Source organism: Barbus barbus, assembly GCF_936440315.1.
Source record: "Barbus barbus genome assembly, chromosome: 2".
In the NCBI taxonomy this organism is placed as follows: domain Eukaryota; kingdom Metazoa; phylum Chordata; class Actinopteri; order Cypriniformes; family Cyprinidae; genus Barbus; species Barbus barbus.
The window spans coordinates 4795246-4807861 of NC_136730.1; the positions used below are offsets into that span (position 1 = coordinate 4795246).

At 38.5% G+C, this 12616-nt stretch overlaps 1 protein-coding gene across 2 annotated transcripts in view; it reads right to left on the reverse strand.

Moving 5' to 3' along the window:
- The window catches only part of LOC306888641 (Fc receptor-like protein 5), a 510322-nt gene that overhangs the window by 44938 nt on the left and 452768 nt on the right, over positions 1-12616 (reverse strand). The window lies entirely within an intron of this gene.

Sequence of the window (12616 nt, forward strand, 5' to 3'; positions counted from 1 at the left end):
GTTAATGTACTGAACTACAGCTGTGGTTTTTCTGCAAAGAACGTGAGAACTGACTTCACACATCCTCTAAAAATGACACCGAGATAAACTGATTAAAAATACACGAACAAGTGTCTCAGAAAACAGAAGTTAGTTCTGAGAAAAGTTTGAGCATATTTAGTGTTTAATGCAATTACATTGTCATTTTTAATTGTGATTTAAGCATCCACATTTTTGGGGGCTATTATGGACAATTTATTTTCAATATAAAGAGTTATTAGGAGCCTGACCGGTTTTACGTGCCCCAATCTAATCAGCATAATTGTACCATGCAGATACTTATAGAGTTCAAAAGAAATACCATAAGTAGTTATGGTCATAAACACTTGCCACAACTTCAAAGCCTGGAGCAGGGCCACCAAAAGCCATCAAAAGGTGATTTTCTCAGGTACTGCGCATGTTCAACTATCAGTTTAGAGAACAAGAACTGACAGAAGCCTCTCACTAGACATGATGCTTCACCAGGAGGTATATTATTGCTCGACTACTAAATATGAGAAAACAGAGACTCTTAAATGCGATATTAGACAGATGGATCTCTATGAAGTGGAAGTAAATGAAAATGACAGGCACATCTTTTGCTCTTGTGGTAGTAATTTGAGGTTTATGAAAGTAAAAATCCAGAATAAGAATAACTATCCTCACTGGTTAAAACCATAGAGCAGAAAGAAGCAAATATTAAGAATACAAGCAAATATTAACTTTAATGAGATCATTCACACTACTGATGCTTCACTGGAACAAAGCAAACTACAGACGACAAACCACATTAGGTCAAAGTGTTTGAGAAACACACCGCCTCACTTCCTGTTTGGTGTTGCCATATAGCCAAAGAAATTTGAACACTTAGGTGTTTTCATATAAAGTATATTTTAAATGAACCAAACCCAGTTCAGTTAAAGTGAATCAGAAAGAGAACCAGCAGCAAGTGCCATCAATGCTTTTGCTGTTCACAATGTAAATGGACTCAATCAAACTAAAATACACCCAAAATGATGTGGTCTGAGTCAGTTTTATTTGTAGGTCCTTTTAGCAGGACTGAGATCATTTGAGGTGTTACTGAAATAAACTAGGTGTTAAAATACCCTTAAACCATTAAACCAAGTCAAAACACCTGGCAGAAATGTAGCACAAGCACTGTTTCACTCAAAACATTAAAAAAATAAAGTTATGAAACAATAAATATGTTGTTCAAAATGAATATCAAGATTGTCAAGCATTAGTGGAACATGTTCATATATTAATGTAAAGAACTACAGCTGTGGTTTTCTGCTGAGAACGTGAGGAGAATTGACACACATCCGCTAAAAATGACACTTAGACAAACTGGTTAAAAATAATTGAGAAACAGACGTTAATTCTGAGAAAAGCATGAACATTTTTTTTTTTTAACTTGTTTGATATATTGTGTTTGCTGCAATGAAATTTGGTCATTTTTAAGTGTGATTTGTGGACCACTAAATGGATAATACAGTTTTTTAATAAGAGGGGTAGAAAGAATGAAAAGTGACAGATAAACTTCTCAAACTCTCTGAATCTCTAATGGAGAGACTATTTAAAGATACAGTACCACATCATAAACAGCAGAAGCACATGTCCACAGGGCCTCCATCTTTCACGTGCAGCACAGATAAATGCATGTTCTCTGAAACTCTATCTGATCCACACGTAACATATCATCACATTGAATCTGAACAATAAATAATATGATAAGCAGCAAGACTTGGATTCTTAGACCCTCCTGCACACAATCATTCTTTTATCTTTAGTTGAATAATTTAATAATAACAGAAAAAAAAAACCTGAAGATAGTGTAGAATATAATGAAATACTCACAGAGCATGAGAGGCAGTGCACTGGACCCCATACTGACACATTAATAGACTGTTTTAACAGAGATGCGTGCACTAAATCAGACACTTCCTGTTTCACAATTCAAGAAGAGATGAGGGAGGAGACAAAACTCTAGAAGAAAAAGACATCCATTCTAAGATATTTAGCTGCTCTTTCAGTGCATGTAAGTTGTTAAAATTGTTTTTCTACTGAAAATACTGTTTCACAGAGAATGTCTCCAGGTAATTGTTGTCACACTGCATTATTTTGTTGTTCACACAGCCAGAGCCGCACACATTACAGACAGACCAGTGAATAAAGGACAATCATGAGGTGAAGTAGGCCTGTTCATGTAAGGCCTGCTCTTATTTGAGTTATTCTCATGTCAACAATTGCAGCGGCCCTGTTAATGACAACTAATCTGCTTTTACACAATGATTGAGATAATGAACAATAATCGAATGTATCTGTTATTAAATTCTTACAATATCTGCATATTTTCCTTCTATTTGTAGTTTATTCAGTCATGATTCCTGCAATACTGTCATGCAAGTATTGTGAAGTTGTTTGTTTAATATTCATTGTATTCTTTTTCTGGATGTTTTTGCCAAGGACTTTTATTTTGGTGTTGTGTCCTCCGAGAAGGAGGGTCAAGTATGTGAAGGGAAGTGCGGGAAGTGAGGAGAGTAGAGTTTGGTGGCACAGAGACTAGTTGCTCTCGATATTTTCAAGTCCATCGTCTTTATTTACATCAACCCACGGGCAGCTAAAACCCCACGCCTTACAGTATTATTGCATGCATCACTATATTTCATATATAAAGACTTTGCAGCAACAATAACCCAGAAACAAAACCCAGTCTGATTGTTTCATATAAATATATGAAGTAAACAAAGAGATTAAGTTTAAAGGAGTGATTGATTGTGATTTCACTTTTTTAACTTTAGTTATTGTGTAATGTTGCTGGTAGGGACTACAACGAGCTTCTTCCCTGGTTGGTGACATCACAAACCCAGAAATTTACATAAACCCCTCCCCCGGGAACAAAGGGGGCGGGGCCATGTTGCTCTGCTTTAGAGAAGAGGAAGAGTTGTTGTCTGCCGTCAAAACTAAGGGTGCACGAAAAAAATCTGTTGATATATGAATCACGATTCTGTCTTCTAACGATTCTAGTGGATTCACAAGTTTCAAAATCAATCCTGCATCTCTCTCTCTCGCTCTCTCTCTCTTTCAGACCACCAGCTCATCAGATCCATCAATGAACTGCGTTCCAGTTATACACTTTATGTTTATAGACAGACAGATACGAGAAACAGCTACGAGAAACATTAAACACGGACGTGCACGCAGTTGCCACGGTAACGAGCAATACTTGCTGTTAAACACTTACTGTTACTTACTTACAAAGTAAATATTACTTTACAAAAATGCTACTACGCAATCATGTATTCTGCTGTATTAAAGCTTTAATCAGGACAAAACCATATATTAAAAGCTAACATAAGCAGTAGCATTTACAAATAACAGCATATCTTAAAGTATGAGACAACAACAAACAGACAAACAAAAAAAAACATACCATTCTGAAAAAAATGGCATTAAGAGCCGTGCTTGCACAGGTTCTGCGTGATCCTCTTCACTAATATTCTGTGGGTCACAATCGGGCTAAAAATTATAAGCAATATTGACAACGCCATTTTTTACAATACGACCAGAGCACATGCCGCTGAGGTGAGGGGCGAGACGTTTCTGGACGGCACTAGAGGTGGTTCAGTGAATCACAACCAAAGACGAAAAATGGACGTAGTGTCCGTGACGTCACTCGTAGGTTTCTGAAGAGCATTTTTGTAGCCTAAAGTGGGTGGAGCTGACTGCCGCCATCTTGGCAGTGCATCACCGCGCGTCACTCCCGGATAATCGAAAATGCGCAGAGCGGCAATCCACCTGTCACTCAAGTGGCCACGCCCTTAATTATGCAGAAATTAAGGCTTAATAGGATGAGTTATAACAAAAAAATCACCCCCCCCTCACAGTTGTCACGAAGGCCTATAATTAGCTATATAGACCAAAACCACTTTTTGTACCAGGCTGCAAAATATATATATATTTTTTTTTTTATTTTGCTGTAAAATTGGGCATTTTAACATGGGGAGTCTATAGTCCCTTTCACACAGAGATTCCGGAAAATACACGGGTAATGTGTTCCGGCAATTGTTCCCGGGTCGTTATATTTGCTGCATTCACACTGCCAGTGATTTTCCGGAATCTGTGCGCGCGTTCACACACAACCCGTAAATGTTCCGGAATGACACGTGACGTCATCATGTGACGTATATAATGCGCAGCGCAAAATTTCCCTAAACTGGCGAACGAAAAATAAGAAAAAAAAACCTAAATTGGCGAACGATTTCAGCTTCAGTGCGGATAGTGAGGGGCTTCGATCGCTGCTTCTTTCCAGTTTACACATTTTTCGTTGTGTGAATGTTGATCTGCCTTCAAAACACCTGGTGAAAGAGTCGCATGATAACGCGCGTCATCAGCCTTTACGGCATTTATCCGGCTTTTGTTCACACAGCGCTCGTTCCGGGACTGAACCCGGCAATGTTACTAGGTCCCCAACCTGGGATTGGTCCCGGAATCAATCCCGGGTCGTGGTTGCGTTCACACAGAAGGCACTCTGGCAATTTTCCGGCAATGTTCCGGGACCAACGGGCAGTGTGAAAGGGGCTTATGGGACTGACTCCCTTTTGGAGCCAGCCTCTAGCTGCCAGTCGATGAATTGCAGTTTTAGTCACTTCTCTGTTGGTTTCAAGAGAGGGAGCTTGATCACAACACACTGAGCCAGCTAACCAATCTCAGCACATTGTGTGTTTCTGAGGGAGGGGCTTCATAAAAACAGGAAATCATCAGAGTGTTCATAAGAGAAGAATAAAGGTAAATAAATTTTTTTGTTGTTGTTTTTTTTTTTTTTTTAAACAAAGCATTAACACATGTTAGACTGCACCCCATAAACACAATCAAGCCTAAAAAAAGTCAACCACCCCTTTAAGACATTTTTTAAGACTCATCATTTTTGGTATGGTCACACTATCAGAGACAAAATATAAACATCAACACATGTATAAATGACAAAGTAAATATACTCTCACACACAAGTGACACATCAAGCCTATAAAATTATATTGATTTAGACTGGATGGAGCGACGAGCTGCCACGACTAAAAGGAGTAGTTACAAGACAGCAGTTAAGAGTCCAGGAGACTCTTTTATATTTTATTATAAATAAAATTTAAGATATTTTCTGACATTAGACATGGTTTCTAAGAAGGTGAAGTAAGTGAAAATGACATGCACATGTTGCTGTGAATCTGGTGGTATATTGAGGTTTATGAAACTAAAGATGCAGAATAAGAATAGCTATCTTCCCCGCTGCTTAAAACCATAGAGCAGAAACAGAGCAAACGTCAAACCACAACCATCAGCTCCACTCTTTTATTAGGTCTCTTTCTCACTGCAAGCAGCTTCTAAAGTTAGCAATGCACAAATAACAATGTGTCTTCAATATTGAGCTAAAGAAGCCGGTGCAACATGTGAAAATATAGCTATAATATATATAACATTATTATTGCTAACATAGTGGACTCATTGAAAAATACATTGGCATCTTCTGTATTAAAGAGAAAATAATCTCTTAATCCGATGTTTAAGTGAATAAAATAGCCTTGACAGTCTTGGAGTTCCACAACTATTGTCTTTGTTCTCTCTCACTGGACTTTATTAAGCAGACATTACAAAGAGTAGCGTAAGAAATATATTATTTGATTATTACATATAAACATTTAGGCTACAACGGCCTAACATAAACTAGGGAACATAAAAGAAAAGAATTTGAGAAACATCCCAATTTGAAGCTACACCGTCCAATGAGCGCATGACAGCCCTGTGCTTAAATAGCTCTGTTTTTGGTTTGGACCAGTGTTGCCGCGGGTTATTTTTGATGTCCGTGGGTTGAAGCGACCACAATAACGTCATATTTAGCCCCTGAAATTCAAATTTATTAGGGGAACCCCGCCAAAAAATGTGTATTTTATACCCCAGAATTTGATTTTTTTTTTTTTAATGGGAGACCTCCTCGAAACGCGATTGGGCTAGTTTTGAGTAGTATTGGGTGGGTTTTGTTGTGAAAACCTGGCAACCCTGGTTTGGACTTATTTCTAGTGTTGTTTCTAACAGCAACAATTTTTGTTCCTACGCAATGGCCAGATCCGAGCAAACCGCTCGTAAATCCACTGGAGGCAAAGCCCCGAGAAAGCAGCTGGTTACTAAAGCCGCTCGTAAGAGCGCACCCGCCACCGGTGACGTTAAGAAACCCCATCGTTACAGGCCCAGTACCGTGGCTTTGAGAGAGATTCGCCGTTATAAGAAGTCCATTGAACTGCTGATTCGCAAACTGCCCTTCCAGTGTCTGGTGAGAGAAATAGCTCAAGACTTCAAGACGGATCTGCGTTTCCAGAGCTCCGCTGTCATGGCCCTGCAGGAGGCTAGCGAGGCTTATTTGGTCGGTCTGTTTGAGGACACCAACCTGTGTGCCATTCACGCCAAGAGGGTCACCATCATGCCCAAAGACATTCAGCTGGCCCGCCACATCCGTGGAGAGCGGACTTAAATCCAGCTGTTTCAGACATACAAACCCCAAAGGCTCTTTTAAGACCCACCTCAATATTTCTATGAAAGATGATTTCCTTTTATCAATTGCTATGCACATGGAAACGACCGTGACATGTCTGAACTGTAGCTTATTACCAGAATAATAAGTACTAAAGCATGTTGAAATAACATGATAGGTAGACGGAATTCTAGGGTGTCAGAAATACTTTAATTATAATGCTATTAAATATTTAATTTAAAAAAAGTAGTTATTTAAACCCCGTTTATTTCCACAATGTTCATTGCAAGACAGAACTGGACTCGGATTAGACGTAAGGAGTGACGGTTAGTGATGGTCGAAGCACCGCTTCTTGAATCTCAGAAACTTTTGCAAATCATTTGTTTTGAATTAGTTCTTCGGAGCACTTATGAAAATGCCAAAATCACGTGATTTCAGTAAACGAGGCTTCATTACGTCATAAATGTTTTGAAACGTGTCTAAATTTCAATGGTTCGCCGTTGTGGGGCGATCTCTTCGAACCCGTGAATCATGCGAGTAGAGGTCTGTGTGGGACTTTTTTCTTCTGATCCTGCTATATAGTCACTCTTTGTTCACCCGCCGTCCGCTTAGAATAATTTTTTTCCTGACCCGACCATTCCCACTAAATTTAGAATCAGAATCAGAATTAGCTTTATTGCCAGGTATGTTTGCACAAGACAGAACACAGATAATGAAAAAAATAATGTACAAATATACAAAATGACCAATACGCAAAATAGCACAAACACAATATACAAAATAGACAATTCAGTATGTACAGGTATGTTAGGTACAAATTTGAAAAGTAATAAGTATGTGTGTTAAATAAAAAAAATAAAAATAAAAAGTATGATAGTGTTGTGTGTTTCATGTTTATTGTTAAGAGTTCAAGTGTTCATGAGATGGATTGCCTGAGGGAAGAAACTGTTCCTGTGCCTGGCCGTTCTGGTGCTCAGAGCTCTGTAGCGTCGACCAGACTGTAACAGTTCAAAGAGGGAGTGTGCTGGATGTGAGGGGTCCAGAGTGATTTTACCAGCCCTTTTGCTTACTCTGGATAAGTACAGTTCTTGGAGAGTGGGGAGGGTTGTACCAATGATTCGCTCAGCAGTCCGGACTACCCTCTGTAGTCTTCTGAGGTCAGATTTGGTAGCTGAGCTGAACCAGACAGTTAATGAAGTACAGAGAACGGATTCAATGATGGCAGAGTAGAACTGTTTCAGCAGCTCCTGTGGCAGGTTGAAGTTCCTCAGCTGGTGAAGGACAACCTCTGCTGGGCCTTTTTGACAATAGAGTCAATATGAATGTCCCACTTCAGGTCTTGGGAGATGGTGTTGCCCAGGAATCTGAATGACTCCACTGCAGTCACAGTGCTGTTCATGATGGTGAGTGGGGGGAGAGCAGGGGGGTTTCTCCTGAAGTCCACGATCATCTCCACAGTTTTGAGCGTGTTGAGCTCCAGGTTGTTAAGACTGCACCAGGCGGCCAGCTCTTTAACCTCCTGTCTGTAAGCAGACTCGTCACTGTCCTGGATGAGGCCGATGACTGTGGTGTCATCTGCAAACTTCCTGTTCTGTCTGAGGGCCGTATATTCACCACCGGTACAGCCTGCTCTGAGGACCTTTATGCACATGCTGCACACAGACCTTGCAAATAAAACGCGTGCCGCAGAAAGCACTGCTTCATGTGTGTATAACAGTCCTGAGTGCAGGCTGTACCTGTGGTCAATAAGAATAAAGCACAGATATGCTGTTCTGAAAGGACGTTGGGATATTGCTATGCTAGACCGCCTGCTCCCGTTCAGATTAAACAGAGTTAACAGAGTTTTTACCTGATCTCAGATCAGTTTCATCAATTTGTAGACAATTTTAACAAGATATTTGTGTAAATAAAAGGATGAGAAGTATTTAATATATATTTCTGGCCTATATATACAAGCTCTCCATAAAACAAAACAAAACAAGCCCTGTAAATTAATATAAAATATTTTAAAAGCCATATTATACAGACACTTCACATTTAATTGCATTTTATAATTTTTATGGCATTTAATGTACAAACCCGATTCCAAATAAGTTGGGACACTGTACAAATTACGAATAAAAAGGGAATGCAATAATTTACAAATCTCATAAACTTACATTTTATTCACAATAGAATATAGATAACATATCAAATGTTGAAAGTGATACATTTTGAAATGTCATGCCAAATATTGGCTCATTTTGGATTTCATGAGAGCTACACATTCCAAAAAAGTTGGGACAGGTAGCAATAAGAGGCCAGAAAAGTTAAATGTACATATAAGGAACAGCTGGAGGACCAATTTGCAACTTATTAGGTCAATTGGCAACATGATTGGGTATAAAAAGAGCCTCTCAGAGTGGCAGTGTCCCTCAGAAGTCAAGATGGCAAGAGGATCACCAATTCCCCCAATGCTGCAGCGAAGAATAGTGGAGCAATATCAGAAAGGAGTTTCTCAGAGAAAAATTGCAAAGAGTTTGAAGTTATCATCATCTACAGTGCATAATATCATCCAAAGATTCAGAGAATCTGGAACAATCTCTGTGCGTAAGGGTCAAGGCTGGAAAACCATACTGGACGCCCGTGATCTTCAGGCCCTTAGACGGCACTGCATCACATACAGGAATGCTACTGTAATGGAAATCACAACATGGGCTCAGGAATACTTCCAGAAAACATTGTCGGTGAACACAATCCACCGTGCCATTCGCCGTTGCCGGCTAAAACTCTATAGGTCAAAAAAGAAGCCATATCTAAACATGATCCAGAAGCGCAGGCGTTTTCTCTGGGCCAAGGCTTATTTAAAATGGACTGTGGCAAAGTGGAAAACTGTTCTGTGGTCAGACGAATCAAAATTTGAAGTTCTTTTTGGAAAATTGGGACGCCATGTCATCTGGACTAAAGAGGACAGGGACAACCCAAGTTGTTATCAGCGCTCAGTTCAGAAGCCTGCATCTCTGATGGTATGGGGTTGCATGAGTGCGTGTGGCATGGGCAGCTTACACATCTGGAAAGGCACCATCAATGCTGAAAGGTATATCCAAGTTCTAGAACAACATATGCTCCCATCCAGACGTTGTCTCTTTCAGGGAAGACCTTGTATTTTTCAACATGACAATGCCAGACCACATACTGCATCAATTACAACATCATGGCTGCATAGAAGGAGGATCCGGGTACTGAAATGGCCAGCCTGCAGTCCAGATCTTTCACCCATAGAAAACATTTGGCGCATCATAAAGAGGAAGATGCGACAAAGAAGACCTAAGACAGTTGAGCAACTAGAAGCCTGTATTAGACAAGAATGGGACAACATTCCTATTCCTAAACTTGAGCAACTTGTCTCCTCAGTCCCCAGACGTTTGCAGACTGTTATAAAAAGAAGAGGGGATGCCACACAGTGGTAAACATCAAATTCAAATTCAAATTCAAATTTTATTTGTCACATACATATACATACATAGTACGACATGTAGTGAAATGTATTGTACGACTGTCCAACAAATTGTCCAACAAAATTAAGAAAAACCTCAAGTTTACAAAAATACAAATAGAAAAAGTACAGTAAACATATATACAGAAATAAACTAGCAATAAAATAAAATAACAAATAGATATGAGAATAAAAATAGATATGAAGAATAAAAATATAATATGATTCTATATAGATTCTATAAAAAGTAAAGTGTATGTCAGTGATAAAGTGTCCGTGTGCTGTGCAGTGCAGTAAAGTGTGGCCTTGTAAACATGGCCTTGTTCCAACTTTTTTGAGATGTGTTGATGCCATGACATTTAAAATAATCTTATTTTTCCCTTAAAATTATAAATTTTCTCAGTTTAAACATTTGATATGTCATCTATGTTGTATTCTGAATAAAATATTGAAATTTGAAACTTCCACATCATTGCATTCTGTTTTTATTCACAATTTGTACAGTGTCCCAACTTTTTTGGAATCGGGTTTGTATTATACTTTCAATAAAACATTTGCAATGGGGTTTTAGTTGAGTTTTTGTTGCATTTACACACTTTTGACCAGCAGGCGTCTCCAGCGCGTGGTGTTTCGAGCTTCGAATCAGTGATTCATTTTGAGAAGCATTGGTTCAATTGATTCAAGCTTCGAAAAGGTTCGTTTCTCCATATCCTCCTGAGACCCATAAAAAAAAGCTTTTTAGTATTTTGTATTTTTTGAATATTTTTTTATGTCATTACATTGTTTAGATCATAACAAAAAAATGGAAAAATAACATTTTTGAAAATTTATATTTTATTCATATTTCTGTAGAGGACACTAGGAGTCAGTTTTTCCAAAAAAAATCTAATGGCATGAATAGACACAATGAGATGGGATCACAATGGGATTTTTTTTTTTTTTTTTTTTGATCACCAATACATTTTTAGGTTTCAGGATTTTTTTTTATGCTTTGTTTAATGATGATTCTCAGCTATGTTATAAAATATATAACAAAATGATTTGCTATACCATTTAGTTTTTTGCAATATGTGTGAAAAATTTACATAAACTGGTTTTCCATTAAACACAGTGTATCTATACTGTATCTAATTTGCATATTAATGGATTGCTGTTGGGGCAGCATGGTGAAAAAAAGAATTGTCATAATGGGAGTAATAATAGACCAGATGTTCATAATAATATCTAATATTTCATAAGAAAATTGATATATAATTTATTTTCCTATTCAATTGTTATGTCTCCCAAAATGCATAATAAGCATGCTTTTAGTCCTGGTGTCCTCTACAGTGGACATGTATGAAATGATGTCCTGTTTCATAACAGGAAGTCATATTTGAATTTGAAATCCATAACATTTTCCTGAGATGTTGCTTTATGACAAACAATTAGAAAAATTATTCAGATTTAAATGACGATTACAAAATATAATCATATTTCCATATGGATGTAAAATGTTTCACTAAATGAAATGTATCCATCTTTAAAGAGCTAGGAGAGGGTGTGGTGATGGTGAAGCTTCCTATCATTTAGTATCTCTAAAAAGCCCTGAATGTGCTCTGTTCAGGACATCCAGACTTAAAACCGTGACATGAGAGTCTCAGAGAAATTCACTCAAATATAATGTCCACTACAGAGACAACAACTCCAGAGCTGGGTCTCAGGAGGATAGTGACGTTTAGAAGAACCGCCCATAAATCATGGTTTCACCTAGGTCCTGTAGCTGAGTATAAATTGCCCTTCTTCTCTGTTGATGTACTCAAATTATTTCCACTGGTGTAACTATTATAGTAAGTGTCTTCTCTGTTGGTTTACTCAGATTATTTCGTCTGGTGTAACTATTATAGTAAATCTCGGTATGTCTGGAAGAGGAGAAGGTGGTAAAGGAGGCGGTAAGCGGCACCGGAAGGTTCTCGGTGATAATATCCAGGGAGTCACTAAACCCGCTGTTCGTCTCTTGCTCGCCGCGGCGGCGTCAAGCGTGTTTCTGGCTGATCTCTGAGGAGACGCGCGGTGTGTTGAAGGTGTTTCTGGAGAACGTTATTCGTGATGCTGTGACCTACACTGAGATAAAAGAAACACCGGCACCGTCATGGATGTTGTGTCTGCTCTGAAACCACAGGATTCTCAACTAAACTAAACCCCGACGACTCTTTTAAGAGACACTCACCTTTTCACTCAAAGAACAAGTTTCCAAACCATTCGTTTCTCTGCGACTTCAGTCTGTTTGTGATAGTTGGACAAATATTTTTTTTTTCTAGTACATGTGAAGTATGAGGCGATGGGAGGGATTTACATTTTATAATCTCTGATTGGCTTTACTGTGACCAATGAGATCATTCTGTGGGTTGGTCCATGGAGATACCCAATCACAGATCGCCATTTTACTTTTTGATATTAGCATAGGACCGTGTATAAAAACTCGTGTGGTTCAACAGAAATTAATAATTCATCTTAGAGTACCTCAGAAGTGAATATTATGCCTGAACCCGCGAATTTATAATGTTTGTGGCATTTTACGATGAATGTGATTTACTGATTAAATTACTGAAACATTAAAACTA